Source organism: Pongo pygmaeus, chromosome 19 (assembly GCF_028885625.2).
Source record: "Pongo pygmaeus isolate AG05252 chromosome 19, NHGRI_mPonPyg2-v2.0_pri, whole genome shotgun sequence".
In the NCBI taxonomy this organism is placed as follows: Eukaryota; Metazoa; Chordata; class Mammalia; order Primates; family Hominidae; genus Pongo; species Pongo pygmaeus.
Window position 1 is genome coordinate 76,521,774 of NC_072392.2, and position 17,282 is coordinate 76,539,055.

The window sequence follows — 17,282 nt, forward strand, 5'->3', positions numbered from 1 at the left end:
AGTCAGAACACGGGCATCAGCTCCTTTTCCCTGCCTGTGCCCCCCATGCTGGTCACCATGTCCAGTAATTCTACTTCCTAAATGCCTCGCAGATCTGTGTTTTCCTTTTCCTTCCCATGGGAGCTGCCCTAAATTCAGGTCCTCACCATTTCTCACTGGGTTACTTCCCTAGCTTCCTTTTGTTCCCTTTCTCCCCCATCTCATATTCTGGGAATCCATTCTTCACTTAGTTGCCAGATTCATTTTTCCAAAATGCAAATCTGATCAGTCACACACCCTCCAAGCCTTTTGATGATACTCTAGCTGTTTTTAAAATAACATCCAAAATCCTTAGCTTCTCTGACAAGAGCCTTAACCCCTCACTCTGCTGCACCAAATCCCAGTACTTGCTGGCCTATGCGCTTTCATCCCCATGCCTTTGCAAAAGCTACTCCTGCTGCCTAGGAATGTCTTTCCTCCCATTTATACCAATCTAATTCCTCCTCATTCCTCACGATTCAGTGTGTTGGATGTCATCTCCTCCAGGCAGACTCTCTGACTGCCTCTCTGCTCCTGAGTCTGAGTGAGCTCTCCCTCCTCTGGCCTCTCACTGTGTCCAGTGCTTATCTCTTCCTTAGTACTGATTACACTGTATTACAGTTGTCTGTTTCCTTGTCTGTCTCTCCCACTCAAATGTGAGATATTCCAGGACAGGTATGCTGTCTTTCACATCTGCATTCCTTGTGCTGCATGTTTTGCCTGGCATGTAGTGTGCCCAGTAAATGTTTGTTGAGTGAATGTATGGCTGGTAGTTCTCTATCATCTATGGGTCTTTGATCTCATTCTGTCTCATGGGACCGCCAATTCAGTACAGTTTAAGATAGAACTCAAGATGTGCTGTGGAAATCAGTACATTTTTCTCTCTCCCCTTCCCCCATCTCTCTCAGAATTCGCCGGTGGCCACACCCTTGGCACAGACACAGGCAGCTCAGTCTGCAGAACGTCAGCTGGCAGCAAGCAGCCCTTCCCTTCCTCGCTGGCTCTGTCTTCGCGTTCAGCACAAATCGTTTTTCCTTTTTGGGTGTTCAAAGCTCTGATAGCAGAGGGCTGGGTGGGAGTGTGGCAGAGCGGGCTGTCTGCAGGGAGGCAGAAAAGCGGGGTGTGGGAGAGCCAAGATGTGGGCGGAAGCATTGCTATGTGGGCCCTTTTAGAGGGAGAAAGAAAATTTAGCTCCTCTTTGGGGCTGCCTGGGGCAGAGCAGCTGAGATGTGCTTGCCCCCTTTTGCTCTCTGAGGGCTGGGATAACCCTGTTGATATTTAGCCTCCTCCTGAGCGTTGGCAAGCCTTCTGAGAGAGAGAGAGGCAATGACAGAGGGAGAGATTATGGATTTTCAAAACTGGCCTAGTACATTCCCTTGATACCAAGCCACTGGGCAGAATCTTGGGGGTCAAGCCATTGCTGTTTCCTTGTTTTGGAAAACATAGGAAAAGATAATCTGCCACATACCTCATTCATTCATTCAGTACCTGGGTGATGCCAGACATTGGGGACACAGATGAATAAGGCCCAGTGCTCCTCCTGGGGCTCACAGTATAAGGGGCATGGGCTTGTAAGGAGATATGTTACAAGTGGGCTGGGATGGTTGTGAGAGGAAAGGCTTGGCAGGCTTGGAGGAGAACAGGTCACTCCGTCCATGGAAAGAAGGTGATGTTGGGGCTCTGGGAGTGATTTCTGTACAGTCTTGTGCTTACAACTACCTCCAACATCAGTTCCTGAGAGGAGACTCTGTTTAACTCTTCATAAAGACAGCAGCAGCAGCCATGGTAGAGAATATGGAATTTGGAGAAGACAATGTGATTTCAGATCCTGGCTCACCACCTCATTCATTCATTCAGTAAATGCCTGGATCTGCTGTGAACAATTGACCTCAGTTCTCTGAGCCTCAGTTTTGTCATCTATATAATTGGGATAGTGGTGACACTCACCTCACCATTCTGTTGGAAGGATTACATAAGCTCATTTATGTGATAATACTTTGTAAACTGGAAAGTGCTGTGCAAATATGAGCTGCTAATTACCCTTCCATCTATCCACTGATTCAGTCAACAAATAACTATCAAGTGCCCTCTTCTAAGGGCTTGACAAGGCCCTTTTCGAGGCAGGAGCCTGTTTCTTGCATGTGCGCGTGTGTATGTGTGTGTGGGGGGGTTGCTGTGTGTGACCATAGCACGCCTTCATTAAGCGGCAACCATCTGCTCTGTCTGAAGGGAAGTCCTAGCTTTCCCCAGCTCTCAGCCCTCGTCCCCACCGCAGGCGGGCAGGGACACGTTCTGCAGTCTCCCCGCTGAGGGATGCTGCTGCACACAGGAGGCCGGCAGGACGTGTGAATCACCAGCCTTAGTCACCACTCTGCCTACAGGGCTTCTCTTCCCTACCAGATGATGAGCCCAAAATAAAAATACGTCTGAAGAGCGAGTTAGCATTCCAGGCTGTCTCTGAGAGGCATCTGAGCCACCAGGAAAGGAGCTGAATGCATTATTTTGCACTTCTCCCAGCCCCCAAAACTCACATCAGGAGCATCCTGGGTAACCTCAGAGCTGAGGGGCAGCAAAGAAGGACGCCGGGCTCGGTGGTGAGGCTGGGAGACTGAGGGTGGCTTTCCTCACAGTCACCGTCTCAGCAGGTCCTCTCCGGCGACATTATCAGCTCTAATTTGTGCATAGTGCTTTGTGGCTTACAAAGTGCTTTGATACACTTTCTCTCATTTGATGCTCATGAGAACTTTGTGAGGGAGTTACTGGAAGGCAGAATAGCCTGGAGGTCCAGTGTGTCGCTTCTGGAGCCGAACCTGCCTGACTTTGAATCTGATTTTGTTGCCTACTGGCTGTGGGACTTTGAGCAAAATCCCTTGGCCTGTTTTTTTGTTTTGTTTTGTTTTGTTTTGTTTTGTTTTGAGACAGAGTCTCGCTGTCTCCCAGGCTGCAGTGCAGTGGCGCGATCTTGGTTCACTGCAAGTTCCGCCCCCCGGGTTCACGCCATTTTCCTGCCTCAGCCTCCCGAGTAGCTGGGACTACAGGTGCCCGCCACCACGCCTGGCTATTTTTTTTTTTTTTTTTTGTATTTTTAGTAGACACGGGGTTTCACTGTGTTAGCCAGAATGGTCTCAATCTCCTGACCTCCTGATCCGCCCGCCTCGGCTTCCCAAAGTGCTGGGATTACAGGCATGAGCCACCACGCCTGGCTAGCCTGTTTTTTTAAAATACATTAATAATAGTTTTTTTTTTTTTTTTGAGACAGAGTCTCACTTTGTTCCCCAGGCTGGAGTGCAGCGGCGCGATCTCTGCTCACTGCAAGTTCCGCCTCCCAGGTTCACGCCATTCTCCTGCCTCAGCCTCCTGGGTAGCTGGGACTACAGGCGCCCACCACCACTGGCCGGCTAATTTTTTGTATTTTTAGTACAGATGGGGTTTCACTGTGTTAGCCAGGATGATCTTGACCTCCTGACCTTGTGATCCGCCCGCCTCAGCCTCCCAGTGCTGGGATTACAGGCGTGAGCCACTGCGCAGGCCTAATAATAGTAGTTGTTTTTTTTTTTTTTTTTGAGACAGAATCTTGCTCTTTCACCAGGCTGGAGTGCAGTGAGGCGATCTCCGCTCACTGAAAACCTCTGCCTCCTGGGTTTAAGCGATTCTCCTGCCTCAGCCTCCCAAGTAGCTAGGACTACAGGCGCACACCACCACACCCAGCTAATTTTTTTGTATTTTTAGCAGAGACAGGGGTTTCACCATATTGGACAGGATGGTCTCGATCTCTTGACCTTGTGATCCACCTGCCTCAGCCTCCCAAACTGTTGGGATTACAGGCATGAGCCACCTGCCTGGCCAGTAATTATTTTTGTAGAGATGGAGTCTCGCTACATTGTCCAGACTGGTCTTGAACTTTTGACCTCAAGCCATCCTGCTGCCTCAGCCTCCCAAGTAGCTGGGATTACAGGCGCCCGCCACTGCGCCTGCCTAATTTTTGTATTTTTGATAGAGACGGAGTTTCACTGTCTTTGCCAGGCTGGTCTCAAACTCCTGACCTCGTGATCTACCTGCCTCGGCTTCCCAAAGTGCTGGGATTACAGGCATGAGCCACTGTGCCTGGCCCAGTTTTCTCATTTTCAAAATGGAGGTACTGGCTGGGCACGGTGGCCCATGTCTGTAATCCCAACAATTTGGGAGGCCAAGGCAGGCAGATCAGCTGAAGTCAGGGGTTCAAGACCAGCCTGGCTAACATGGCGAAACCTCGTCTCTAATGCAAAAAATTAGCTGGGCATGGTGGTGTGCGCCTGTAATCCCAGCTACTTGGGAGGCTGAGGCAAGAGAATCGCCTGAACCCAGGAGGCAGAGGTTGCAGTGAGCCACTACACTCCAGCCTGGGTGACAGAGGGAGACTCCGTCTCAAAAAAATAAATAAGTAAATACATAAAATGTAGATACTAATAGTACAGTTTTTGTTTGTTTTGTTTTGTTTTTTGAGACAGAGTCTCACTCTGTTTCCCAGGCTGGAATGCAGTGGCACCGGGTCGGCTCACTGCAAACTCTGTCTCCTGGGTTCAAGCAATTCTCCTGCCTTAGCCTCCCAAGTAGCTGGGGTTACCCGCGCCCACCACCACGCCTGGCTAATTTTATATTTTTAGTAGAGACAGGGTTTCACCATGTTGGCCAGGCTGGTCTCAAACTCCTGACCCCGTGATCCACCTGCCTTGGCCTCCCAAAGTGCTGGGATTACAGGCGTGAGCCACCATGCCTGGCCAATAGTACAGTTTTTATAAGGTTAATATTTTTTTAATTTGTTTATTGTCTGTCTCCCCAAATTAGAGCAAAAGCTATAATAAAGAGGGATCTTTGTTTTTTAGGACACTGCCCGACACAGGGAGGTTTGCAATAAATATTTGTGCAATGAATGAATAAGAGGCTTAGAACAATGCCAGGCACATAGTAGACACTATGTGTGCTAACTATTATTATAGGATTTTTTCCATTTGGGCAATGTAGAAACTGAAGTTTAGAGAATTTAAGTGAATTGCCTGAAGTCACAAAGCTAAGATGTGGCAGATTTGGAGCTTTAAATAAAGCTGCTACTCTAAAATAAGGGCCCCTCCTCCCACACTGTGACTACCCCAGTGCCTCCTCTTCTTTCCTTTGTTTAATCTCTTTCCTTACCTTCCCCAGATACTCATTAAAATTGAGCGACAGAGTTAATCCACTTCCTTGTCTACAGTATAGAAAGCTGTAGAACTGGCCTGGTGCGGTGGCTCATGCCAGTAATCCCAGCACTTTGGGAGGCTGAGACAGGTGGATCATGAGGTCAGAAGTTCGAGACCAACCTGGCCAAGATGGTGAAACCCTGTCTCTACCAAAAATACAAAAATTAGCTGGGTGTGGTGGCAGGTGCCTGTAATCCCAGCTACTTGGGAGGCTGAGGCAGGACAATTGCTTGAACCCAGGAGGCAGAGGTTGCAGTGAGCCGAGATCGTGCCACTGCACTCCAGCCTGGGCGACAGAGCAAGACTCCATCTCAAAAAAAAAAGAAAGCTATAGAACTTTCAGCAAGTCACATGACTTCTGTGCAGCACAGTTTCTCCATCTGTAAAATGGACATCATAATATAACCCACCTCACAATTCCAGCTTTGTGAGTATTAAGTGACAGTTAATATATGTAGTGATGGACACATAGTAATAGCTCAATACACAAAAGCTATTTTTTTCTTTTTTTGAGATGGAGTCTCACTCTGTCGCCCAGGCTAGAGTGCAGTGAGTGCAGTGGTGCGGTTTCGGTCCACTGCAAGCTCCGCCTCCCAGGTTCATGCCATTCTCCTGCCTCAGCCTCCCAAGTAGCTGGGACTACAGGCGCCCACACCACGCCCGGCTAATTTTTTTTTGTATTTTTTAGTGGAGACGGGGTTTCATCGTGTTAGCCAGGACAGTCTCGATCTCCTGACCTCGTCTCGATCTCCTGACCTCGTGATCCGCCCGCCTCGGCCTCCCAAAGTGCTGGGATTGCAGGCGTGAGCCACCGCGCCCAGCCACAAAAGCTATTAATCATCATCTTTTGGGGACCACTAGAACATATCCAAGTTTTAGATTCATAGAATGTTAGAGTTGGAAGGGATCTTACAGAATATAATCCAATTTTAAAATTAGATCACATATGAGAAATAAAAATTTTCACATATGAGAAAATAAAAACCCAGAATCATTTGACTTGCCCAAGAATACAATACTTGAGCTGGGCATGGTGGCTCATGCTTGTAATCCGAGCACTTTGGGAGGCTGAGATGGGTGGATCACCTGAGGTCAGGAGTTTGAGACCAGCCTGGCCAACGTAGTGAAACCGCATCTCTACTAAAAATACAAAAAATTAGCTGGGCGTGGTGGCGGGTGCCTGTAATCCCAGCTAGTAGAGAGGCTGAGGCAGGAGAATTGCTTGAACCAGGGAGGTGGAGGTTGCAGTGAGCCAAGATCATGCCATTGCACTCCAGCCTGGGCAACAAGAGCAAAACTCCATCTCAAAAAAAAAAAAAAAAAGAGAAGAATACAATACTTATTTTTAAAAATTTATCGCCTAGGAGAAACTGGGTAAAGTGTTACAGGCACTCTGTCTACTATCTTTACAACTCTTTTATAAACCTAAAATTATTTCAACATAAGCATAACAATAGCTGTTGCAACTATTCCTAAAAAAAAAAAATCACGTAAATTATAGGGCAGAGGGAAGATGAGGGTGTGTGTAGGGTGGGGAGATGTTTAGGAATATTTTTCTCCAATTACCTTGTTTCTTCCCAAAAGAGAGATTGACCTATATTCTAGTACATTTTATCCTGTCTTCTGCTATAGCCAACCTGTTGAACTCATCCATTTTTTTTTCTTTTATTTTCTTTCTTTTTTTTTTTTTTTTTTTTGAGACAGAGTTTCGCTCTTTCTCTCAGGCTGGAGTGCAGTGGCGCAATCTCTGCTCACTGCAACCTCCGCCTCCTGGGTTCAAGTGATTCTCATGCCTCAGTAGCTGGGATTACAGGCGCCCGCCACCACTCCTGGCTAATTTTTATATTTTTAGTAAAGACGGGGTTTCACCATGTTGGCCAGGCTGGTCTTGAACTCCTGACCTCAGATGATCAGCCCACCTCGGCCTCCCAAAGTGCTGGGATTACAGGCATGAGCCACGGCACCCAGCCTTATCCATTGATTTCTTAATTTCAGATACCCTATTTTTCAGTGTCCATTTGTGGATTTTTTTGTTATCAAAAAACCATTTTTTTTAGATTCTAATTCTCTGTTGAAATTCTCCATATTATGTGCATCTTTTCCTCTATTTTCTGAATATATTAATGGTAATTATTTAGAAGTCCTTGTCATCTAACTCTGATGTCTATATCATCTGTGGATCCTCATCTTATGTTTTCTATTTATCAGTCATATATTTTTGTCTTTTCACATTGCAATTTTTGACTGAATGCTGGTAAAATACACACAAAAGCACTATTGAGGCTCCATAAAATGTTTATTTTCCACCAAAGACAGTTTACACAGTCCTCTGCAAGACAGAAATTGTGGTTAATCCCCTTAATCCAATCAGGAACTCCAATGAGTCCAGGCTGTATTACATATTTGGTGAGGCTCAGTTCATCTCTGTTTGAGTCCATTCCCAGGATGTGACCCTACTCAGCTTACAGTTGAGGGCATGGCCGACTGTGTCCTCAACACCAAGAGAAGCATAAGAATTTCCATTCTGCTTTTCAGAGACTTGTCAGTTTCTCTCTTTAGTTTTCCTCCCTGCATAGCTTCAGACTTCAGCAGATGTTATGAGAGGGAATCTGGCTACCTATTTAAGACCCCTTGATGGGTCTTGGTGGTTCATGCCTGTAATCCCAGCACTTTGGGAGGCTGAGGTGGGAGGATCACTTGAGCCCAGGAGTTCAAGACCAGCTGGGCAACATAGTGAGATTCTGTCTCTAAAAAAATTTTTTTTAATTAGCTGGGTGTGGTGGCACCAGCTGGTAGTCCCAGCACTTTGGAAGGCTGAGGTGAGAGGATCGCTTGAACCCAGGAGTTCGAGACCAGCCTGGGCAACAAAGCGAAACCCTGTCTCTACAAAAAGTAAAAATAATTAGCCAGGTGTGGTGATGCATGCCTATGGTCCCAGCCCCCCAAGAGGCTAAGGTGGGAGGATCGCTTGAGCCCAGGACTTCAAGGTTACACTGAGCTATAATCAAGCCACTGCACTCCAGCTGGGGTGAAAGAATGAGACCCTATCTCTGAGAAAAAAAAAAAAAAGAGAAAGAGAATGAGAGAAAGAGACCCTTCAAGTATCCCATTTTGTGTTTCCAGTCCCCGTGTGAGTGTCAGAAGCTCTGCTGGCTTCTCTGCCTAGCAGCAATGCCTTCTGTGTAGGACAAACCCAGATTATCAATCTTGAGTCTTATCTAGAGTTAGAAAATGCTCCTGGGGAAAAGGAGCTGCAGATCTCCATTCATCTCAGAAAGGTGAACCCTTCCCTGTAATGTCAGTTTCTCTTACGAACTTCTGCAGCTCTCTGATGCTTTCATAAATATCATTTTTGCAGTTTACCTGGCTTTTTTAGTTGTTCCCAGAGGAACTATTGGCTTGCTGTGAACTATTTTGTCCTATTCAGAAATACTCCCAAGATATATTCTGATGGATTGAATATATTATCATAGGTTTTGTTGGAACAAAATCTATTGAGAAATCATTTTTTCCTTTATTTCTTCCTTTTCCCCCCGCCCCCAGCCCTCTAGATGTGGATATAGAGAAAGAAGCACCTTGGGTCAATTCCAGATCTCCTGCTCACCTAGTGTATGGCATTAGAGCATTTATTTAAACTCTCTGCCTCTCAATTTGATCTGAAAATGAGGATCCTGTGAAAATTAAGTGAGGTAACACTGTATGGCACCCAGCACAAAGGCTGGGACATGGATTTTAAAGCCTTTCACCTCTTTCTTCTCTCTCCTCTCCCCACAGCTGATTTGAGCAAACTTCCTCTTAGTGGCTGGGGGAGTTTTCCCACAAAGGGATCAAAGCTTAGTGGTTTAGGGCCGGACGTGTTGGCTCATGCCTGTAATCCCAGCACTTTGGGAAGCCGAGGTGGGAGGATCAGCTGAGGTCAGGAGTTTGAGACCAGCCTGGCCAACATGGCGAAACCCCATCTCTACTAAAAATACAAAAATTAGCCGGGTGTGGTGGTGGGCACCTGTAAGCCCAGCTACTGGGGAGGCTGAAGCAGGAGAATCGCTTGAGCCTGGGAGGCAGAGGTTGTAGTGAGCCCAGATGGTGCCACTGCACTCCAGCCTGGGCGACAAAGAGAAATGCTCTCTCAAAAAAAAAAAAAAAGCTTAGTGGTTTTGTTTGTTTGTTTCATTTCACTTTTGAGCCGGAGTCTCACTCTGCTAGATCTCTGCTCACTGCAACCTCCACTTCCTGGGTTCAAGCGATTCTCCTGCCTTAGCCTCCCGAGTAGTTGGGACTATAGGCGTATGCTACCACGCCTGGCTAATTTTTTAAAAATTTTTAGTAGAGATGGGGTTTCACCATGTTGGCCAGGCTGGTCTCGAACTCTGCCTTGGCCTCCCAAAGTGCTGAGATTACAGGCGTGAGCCACTGCGCCTGGCCAGCTTAGTGGTTTAAAGGTAGTTTCTCTACTGATGACTAGAAAGGTGGTCAATGTGTCCAGTCTTAGGGGTAAAAGGAGATAAAGCAAGGTCTTTACTCACAGCAAGTGGCCCTTGGAAATGACAACTTCAGGATATGGAGAGGCTATGAGTAATTTAGAAGAGATAATGGAGCTTCCCAGGGCCATGCGGGGTCCACGCTCATAGCTATCTGGAGGTGGAGGACACTCATGGGACAGAGCTACTCAAATCTGTCACTCTTCAGTCACTTTCCTCAGCCCCCTAGACAAGGCACTTAGACGCACGGTTTCATTTAAACTCTAAGCAGAAGCAGTGGTGTGCTGGACTTAGCTCAAACCATCTTGGATATTGAGAGCTGAATGTTGAATTTTCAGGAATTTTATGAGCTGGTTGACTTCATGTTGGTAACTTAAAATCTGCGATGGTGAGCTGGGTGCTGTGGCATGCACCTGTAATCCCAGCTACTCAGAAGGCTGAGGTGGGAGGATCACTTGAGCCCAGGAGTTCAAGACTAGCCTGGGCAACATGGTGAGACCCCCATCTCAAAAAAAAAAAAAAAAGTTGCCATGGTGGGAATATTTATATGATGGAAACCAATGAACACTACAAAGAAAGGATTTGCGTTTCTTCTGCAGCACCAGTTGTTAAACATTTACTAGCGTACCACTGAACATAAGTGTTTTTACCAATTTACAGTTGAGTAAACTGAGGCTTTGAGACCCAAGTTCTCTCAGAGCATAAGTAAGTGGCACAGCCAGTATTAAAACCTGCATCTATTTTTCATTTATTTATTATTTACCTATTTCTTTCTTTCTTTATTTTTTGAGATGGAGTCTCTCTCTGTCTTTCAGGCTAGAGTGCAGTGGCGCGATCTTGGCTCACTGCAACCTCCGCCTCCTGGGTTCAAGTGATTCTCCTGCCTCAGCCTCCCAAGTAGCTGGGACTATAGGCGCCCGCCACCATATCTGCCTAATTGTTTGTATTTTTAGTAGAGACGGGGTTTCGCCATGTTGGCCAGGCTGGTCTCGACCTCCTGACCTCAGGTGATCCGCCCACCTCGGCCTCCCAAAGTGCTGGGATTACAGGTGTGAGCCACCACACCCGGCCCATTATTTTTGTTCTCAGGATGGTCATATATAACCCCAGTATAGGAAGAAATAAAAATGCTGTACTCCCCTTCCCACCCCCACTCCCTGCCCCAGTGTGAGTATCCAAAGAACATCAGAATCTCACTTCTGCTCACTGTGATCCTCACCGTGACCCCTGGCCCAAGCGGTCTTCCCTAAATCATCCCCATTCTACAGACTGGGAGGAAGCCCTATAAGGTTCAGTGACTCCCAGTCCCGGGCTCACACATTAGTGCCAGGACTCATTAGAGGCCTCTCCACCTGAATCCAGAAACCCTTGGCCATGCTCCAGCTAGCTGCCTGATAAAGGAGCAGAATTCTCAGTTCAGGTTCAGGTTCAGCAACCATGCACATTTCCTTTCCTTTTCCCTTCAGGTGACAGGAAGCCATTGCTGGTCCTCAGACAGGTTCTGTTCATTGCTACCACAGCCTAAACTGCAACCATGGCACATCTGGGTGCCGCTGGGAAGCGACTCATTGAGGAGAGTGTCACACAGATGCTGCTGAGAGGCTAGGAATGTAGAGTAAGATATCAGCAGGAGCCTGGGCAACATAGGGGGACTCCGTCTGTGCAAAAAATAAAAATACAAAAATTAGTCGTGTGTGGTGGTGCATGCCTGTAGTCCCAGGTACTCAGAAGGCTAAGGCAGGAAGATTGCTTGAGCTACGAAGGTCAAGCCTGCAGTGAGTTGTGTTTGAGCCACTGCACTTCAGCCTGGGCAACATAGCAAGGCCCCGGGTATGAATTCTGACTCCCCACCTTAGCTGGGGGAACTTGGACTAATCACTGTGAGCCTTAGTTGTATAATTTATAAAATGGGGATATTAATCTCATCAGATGCAGTGGCTCACGCCTATAATCTCATCACCTTGGCTGGAGGATTGCTTGAGTCCAGGAGTTTGAGACCCTCCCTGGCAAAATAGTGAGACCCTGTCTCTACAAAAAATAAAAAACTAGCCAGGGTGTGGTGGTGTGTGCCTGTATTCTTAGCTACATGGGAAGCTGAGATGGGAGGAACACTTGAGCCCAGGAGGCTGAGGCTGCAGCGAGCCATGATTGCACCACTGCACTCCAGCCTGGGTGACAGAGATCCTGTCTCAAAAAAAAAAAAGAAAATGAAAAAGAGAAAACCTGAAGATTAACTAAGCCAACACGCAGCACCAGGGCTGGTGGACAATCAGTGCCCAATAATTAGTAGACTGGGGGCACACCAAAGGGATGTTTTGGACAAATGTTAAATCAATATTTGGCTGAGGCTGAAGAAAAATATCATTACCACATAATAAAATTCTCAGCTGGGTAAGGTTGCTAATGCCTGTAATCTCAGCACTTTGGGAGGCCGAGGTGGGCAGATCACTTGAGGTCGGGAGTTCGAGACCAGCCTGGTCAATGTAGTGAAACCCCACCTCTACTAATAATACAAAGATTAGCTGGGTGTGATGGTGCACGCCTGTAATCCCAGCTACTGAGGAGGTTGAGACATGAGAATCACTTGAACCCGGGACTTGGAGGTTGCAGTGAGCCAAGATCTCACCACTACACTCTGGCGGCAGAATGAAACTGTGTCTCGAAAAAATAAAATAAAATAAAATTCTCAGGGTCAAGAATAAATCTTATATTTTATTAAAGTTTAGTTACTGCTGCAAGTTTATTATTTAAAAAATTTAGTAGCCATATTTCTAAAGTTTGTCCTAATGCAGAAATAATACTTTCTCAGCACATTCAGCACCTGAATTGTTCCTTCGGTCACTACTTCGCACATTTAGGTTATAAGTAGAAGTTCACTTTCTATTATTATTATTATTATTATTATTATTTTATTAGTTTTTGAGATAGAGTCTCACTCTTGTCACCCAGGCTGGAGTACAGTGGCATGATCTCAGCTCACTGCAATCTTCACCTTCTGGGTTCAAGCGATTCTCCTGCCTCAGCCTCTGCGCCTGGCTAATTTTTGTATTTTTTGTAGAGACAGGGTTTTGCCATATTGGCCAGGCTGTTCTTGAACTCCTGACCTCAAGTGATCTGCCTGCCTTGGCCTCCTAAAGTGCTGGGATTACAGGCATGAGCCACCGTGCCCGGCTGATAAGTAGAAGTTCACTTTCATCTGGGGTTAATGGAGGGTCAAAACGTTTTTTGGATACCTCAGTTATCTGACATTTTCTTCTTTCTTTTCTTTTTTTTTTAAATGGAGTCTCACTCTGTCACCCAGGCTGGAGTGCAGTGGAGCAATCTCGGCTCACTGCAAGCTCCGCCTCCTGGGTTCACACTATTCTCCTGCCTCAGCCTCCCGAGTAGCTGGGACTACAGGCGCCCGCCACCATGCCCGGCTACTTTTTTGTATTTTTAGTAGAGATGGGGTTTCACCGTGTTAGCCAGGATGGTCTCGATCTGACCTCGTTATCTGCTGGCCTTGGTCTCCCAAAGTGCTGGGATTACAGGCATGAGCCACTGTGCCCAGCCTCTTTATTTTCTTTATTGCGATTGGATTGAATGAAACCCGTCATGAATGTTGTGTATGTTTTTTCTCTTCCTGAAATTTTGAAGTGACAATGTTGACATTTGCTTTTGGTGCAACTTCACAAGATATGGAAATTCTCAGATAGTCTTTTTTGAAAGACTCGTGGACTAAATAACTAAGGATTACAACACTAAGTTTATTTTGCTTAAGGTTATAAATGCTAGTTCACCAAACAATTCTACTAAGACTAGAATTATGATATGGTAACTATTATTTTGTCTTATATTATCATTTAAATTTTCATAAATGTTTCATGGCCTAAAAAGGCTGTAATATTTTCCCTAAGGTTTCTAGCTCAGAGTCATTCAGTGTGGGTCCTCAGACTAGCAGCATTACCAAAACACTGGAGTTTGTTAGAAAGACAAATTCTTGGGCCAGTCCAGAGACCCACTGAATGAGAACATTTGGAAGACAGGTTCCTGGAATCTGTATTTTAATCAGCTCTCCAATGATTTTGAGTGTCCCTAAGTTTGAGAAGCACTGATCTAGCCAACACACATTCCTGATAATTGCATAGTTGTCCATCTACTTTTTATATCACCATTTGAAAGTTCCAAACTGTTTTCGTACATAGATCATCATTAAATATTACAGCATTTTAAATCTTGAGACAAACATTTCAACACATAGAGAACACAAGGAGATTTTTCACTTTTTTTTTTTTTTTTTTTGAGATGGAGTCTTGCTCTGTCGCCCAGGCTGGAGTGCAATGGCGCAAACTTGGCTCACTGCAACCTCTGCCTCCTAGGTTCAAGCGATTCTCCTGCCTCAGCCTCCCTAGTAGCTGGGATTACAGGCGTGTGCCACCAAGCCCAGCTAATTTTTGTATTTTTAGTAGAGGCAGGGTTTCACCCTGTTGGCCAGGCTGGTCTCAAACTCCTGACCTCAGGTGATCCACCCACCTCGGCCTCCCAAAGTGCTGGGATTACAGACATGAGCCACCGTGCTCAGCCGGATTAACGACATTCTTATGCTTGCAAAACATGGTGGCCACATATACAGCCACACAACTGCTCATCGTGTACAAGTTCTGAAATGCCACTGAAATAGATATTTTGCAATTTAATCTTCCAAAGGCCAAGGATAAAGCTGCAGCAGAATAGCAAATGTGGTCATATATTCAGATCTAAGCTGAACTTTGAGGCATTCTTAGTAGTTATCATTAGGTATAGTGACATTATGACCAGGCACGGTGGCTCACGCCTGTAATCTCAGCACTTTGGGAGGCTGAGGCAGGCGGATCACTTGAGGCCAGGAGTTCGAGACCAGCCTGGCCAACACAGTGAAACCCCGTCTGTACTAAAAATACAAAAATTAGCCGGGTGTGGTGGCACATGTATTCAGTCCCAGCTACTTGGGAGGCTGAGGTAGGAGGATTGCTTGAACCTGGTAACGGAGGTTGCAGTGAGCTAAGATCGTACCACTGCACTTCAGCCTGGGCAACAGAATGAGACTCTGTCTCAAAAATAAATAAATAAATAAAGTTACATTCTGTTCTCTAGGCCTCAGTCTTCACTGTACATGCCTCAGCCCCAGGAAAGCAGGGAGATTGGGTTCTACAATTCTGACACTTTCATCCATTTAGGTGCCCAAGCCAGAAACCTCTCATTTAAGATGAAATCCTATCAATTCCATGTCTTAACTTTCTGCTGTATCTACCTTTATCCCTGATCTGAGCCGCTATTTCTTACAGCTTTCACTCTTACCACCCTATAATTTATTTCTCCACATAGCAACAGTGACTAAATATATATAAACCAGATCCTGGTATTCCCTCTGCTGAAACCTCTCTATTGGCTTCCCATCACTTTGAGTATGAACTTCAACCTCCTTACTCTGGCCTAGGAGTTCTCCTGGCTCCTGCCTACCTTGCCAACCTCATTTAGAATTGCCCTGTCTGCCAGGCGCAGTGACTCATGCCTGTAACCCCAGCACTTTGGGACGCCGAGGCAGACAGATCGCTTGAGCCCAGGAGTTCCAGACCAGCCTGGCCAACATGGTGAAAACTCGTCTCTACAAAAAATACAAAGAACTAGCCAGGCATGATGGCATGCACCTGTAGTCCCAGCTACCTGGGAGGCTGAGGTGGGAGGATCACTCAAGCCCAGGAAGTCAAGGCTGCAGTGAGTCGTGATGGCGCCACTGCACTCTAGCCTAGACAACAGAGTGGCACCTTGTTGCTAAAAAGACCCCCAAAACAGAAAAAACTCCTTCCTCCCAAATTGCAGTCGCCTAGCCAAACAGGACTCATTTCTGTTTCCTGAACACCCTCAGTGCATTCCTGCTCTGTGACTTTGTGCATGCTCTTCTGTCTATCTGAATGCTTCCCACTGTTGCACTTTGCTGGCTCCTTTTCAGCCTTCAACTGTATTAAATGTCACTTTTTTAGAGAGCCTCTTTCTTTTCTTTTCTTTCTTTCTTTCTTTCTCTTTCTCTTTTCCTTCCTTCCTTCCTTCTTTCCTTCCCTCCCTCCCTCCCCTCTCCCTCCCTCTCTTCCTTCCTTCCTTTCTTTTTTCTTTCTTTTCTCTCTTTCTCTCCTTCCTTCCTTCTTTCCTTCCTTCCTTCCTTTCTTTTCTTTTCTTTCTCTCTCTCTTTCTTTTTCTTTCTTTCTTTCCTTCTTTCTTTCTTTCTCTTTCTTTCCCTTCCTTCCTTCCCTCCTCTCTTTCTTTCTTTCTTTTTCCTTCCTTCCTTCCTTCCTTCATTCCTTTTGGGTTTTTTTTGAGACAGAGTCTGACTCTGGTGCCCAGGCTGGAGTGCAGAGGTGCAGTCATGGCTCACTTCAGCCTCTACCTCCCAGGGTCAAGCAGCCCTCCCACTTCAGCCAAGCTGGGACCACAGGCGTGCACCACCATGCACAGCTAATTTTTTATTTACTTTTTTGTGGGACAGCATCTCACTATGTTGCCTAGGCTGGTCCCTAACTCCTGGCCTCAAGTGATCCTCCCACCTCAGCCTCCCAAAGTGCTGGGATTACACGTGTGAGCCACTACCAATTACAGGTGTGAGCCCAGCCAATGACACTTAATAAATGTGTATTTACATATTGATGGGCTTATTTGTTTAATATCTGTTTTCCTACTAGGCAATGGGTGCCATGAGAAAAGGAACCACTCTGTTTTGTTCCTCACTGTATCCAGTGCCAGCACATAGTAGAAGTTCAATGAACACTTTTTGAATGTTAGGCAAACCCCTGTCTTGAGCCTGAGCCCTGGGCACACTGCGGGTGGTCCCAGGCTTTCTGTGGAATGGATTCCAGCAGGTCTTTTTTTTTTTTTTTTTTTTTGAGATGGAGTCTCACTCTGTCACCCAGGCTGGAGTCCAGCAGCGCGATCTTGGCTCACTGCAAGCTCCTCCTACCGGGTTCATGCCATTCTCCTGCCTCAGCCTCCCGAGTAGCTGGGACTACAGGCGCCCGCCACCACACCCGGCTAATTTTTTGTATTTTTAGTAGATACGGGGTTTCACCGTGTTAGCCAGGATGGTCTCCATCTCCTGACCTCGTGATCCGCCCTCCTCGGCCTCCCAAAGTGCTGGGATTACAGGCGTGAGCCACCGTGCCCGGCCTCCAGCAGGTCATTTTTGGCTGTTGGAGCAACATCCAAATCTATTTCAGCTCAAATATTGCCTCCTTCAAGAGGCCTTCCCTGATCTCCCCATCTGCTTATCCCCTACCCCCATTATTCTCTGCCACATTACCCCATTTCTTGAAAGCCCTTACCGCAATCTGAAATTATCCTGTTTATTTGCTTACCTACTTGTTATCTTTCTCTCCTGCTGGAGGGAAAGACTTGGCTCAATTTCATACCCCAAGCACCTAAAATATACTAAGGCCAGGCATGGTAGCTCATGCTGTAATCCCAGCACTTTGGGAGGCCAAGGCAGAAGGATCACTTGAGCCCAGGAGCTTGAGATCAGCCTGGGCAATATAGCGAGATCCTGTCTCAAAACAAAATAAAATATAGT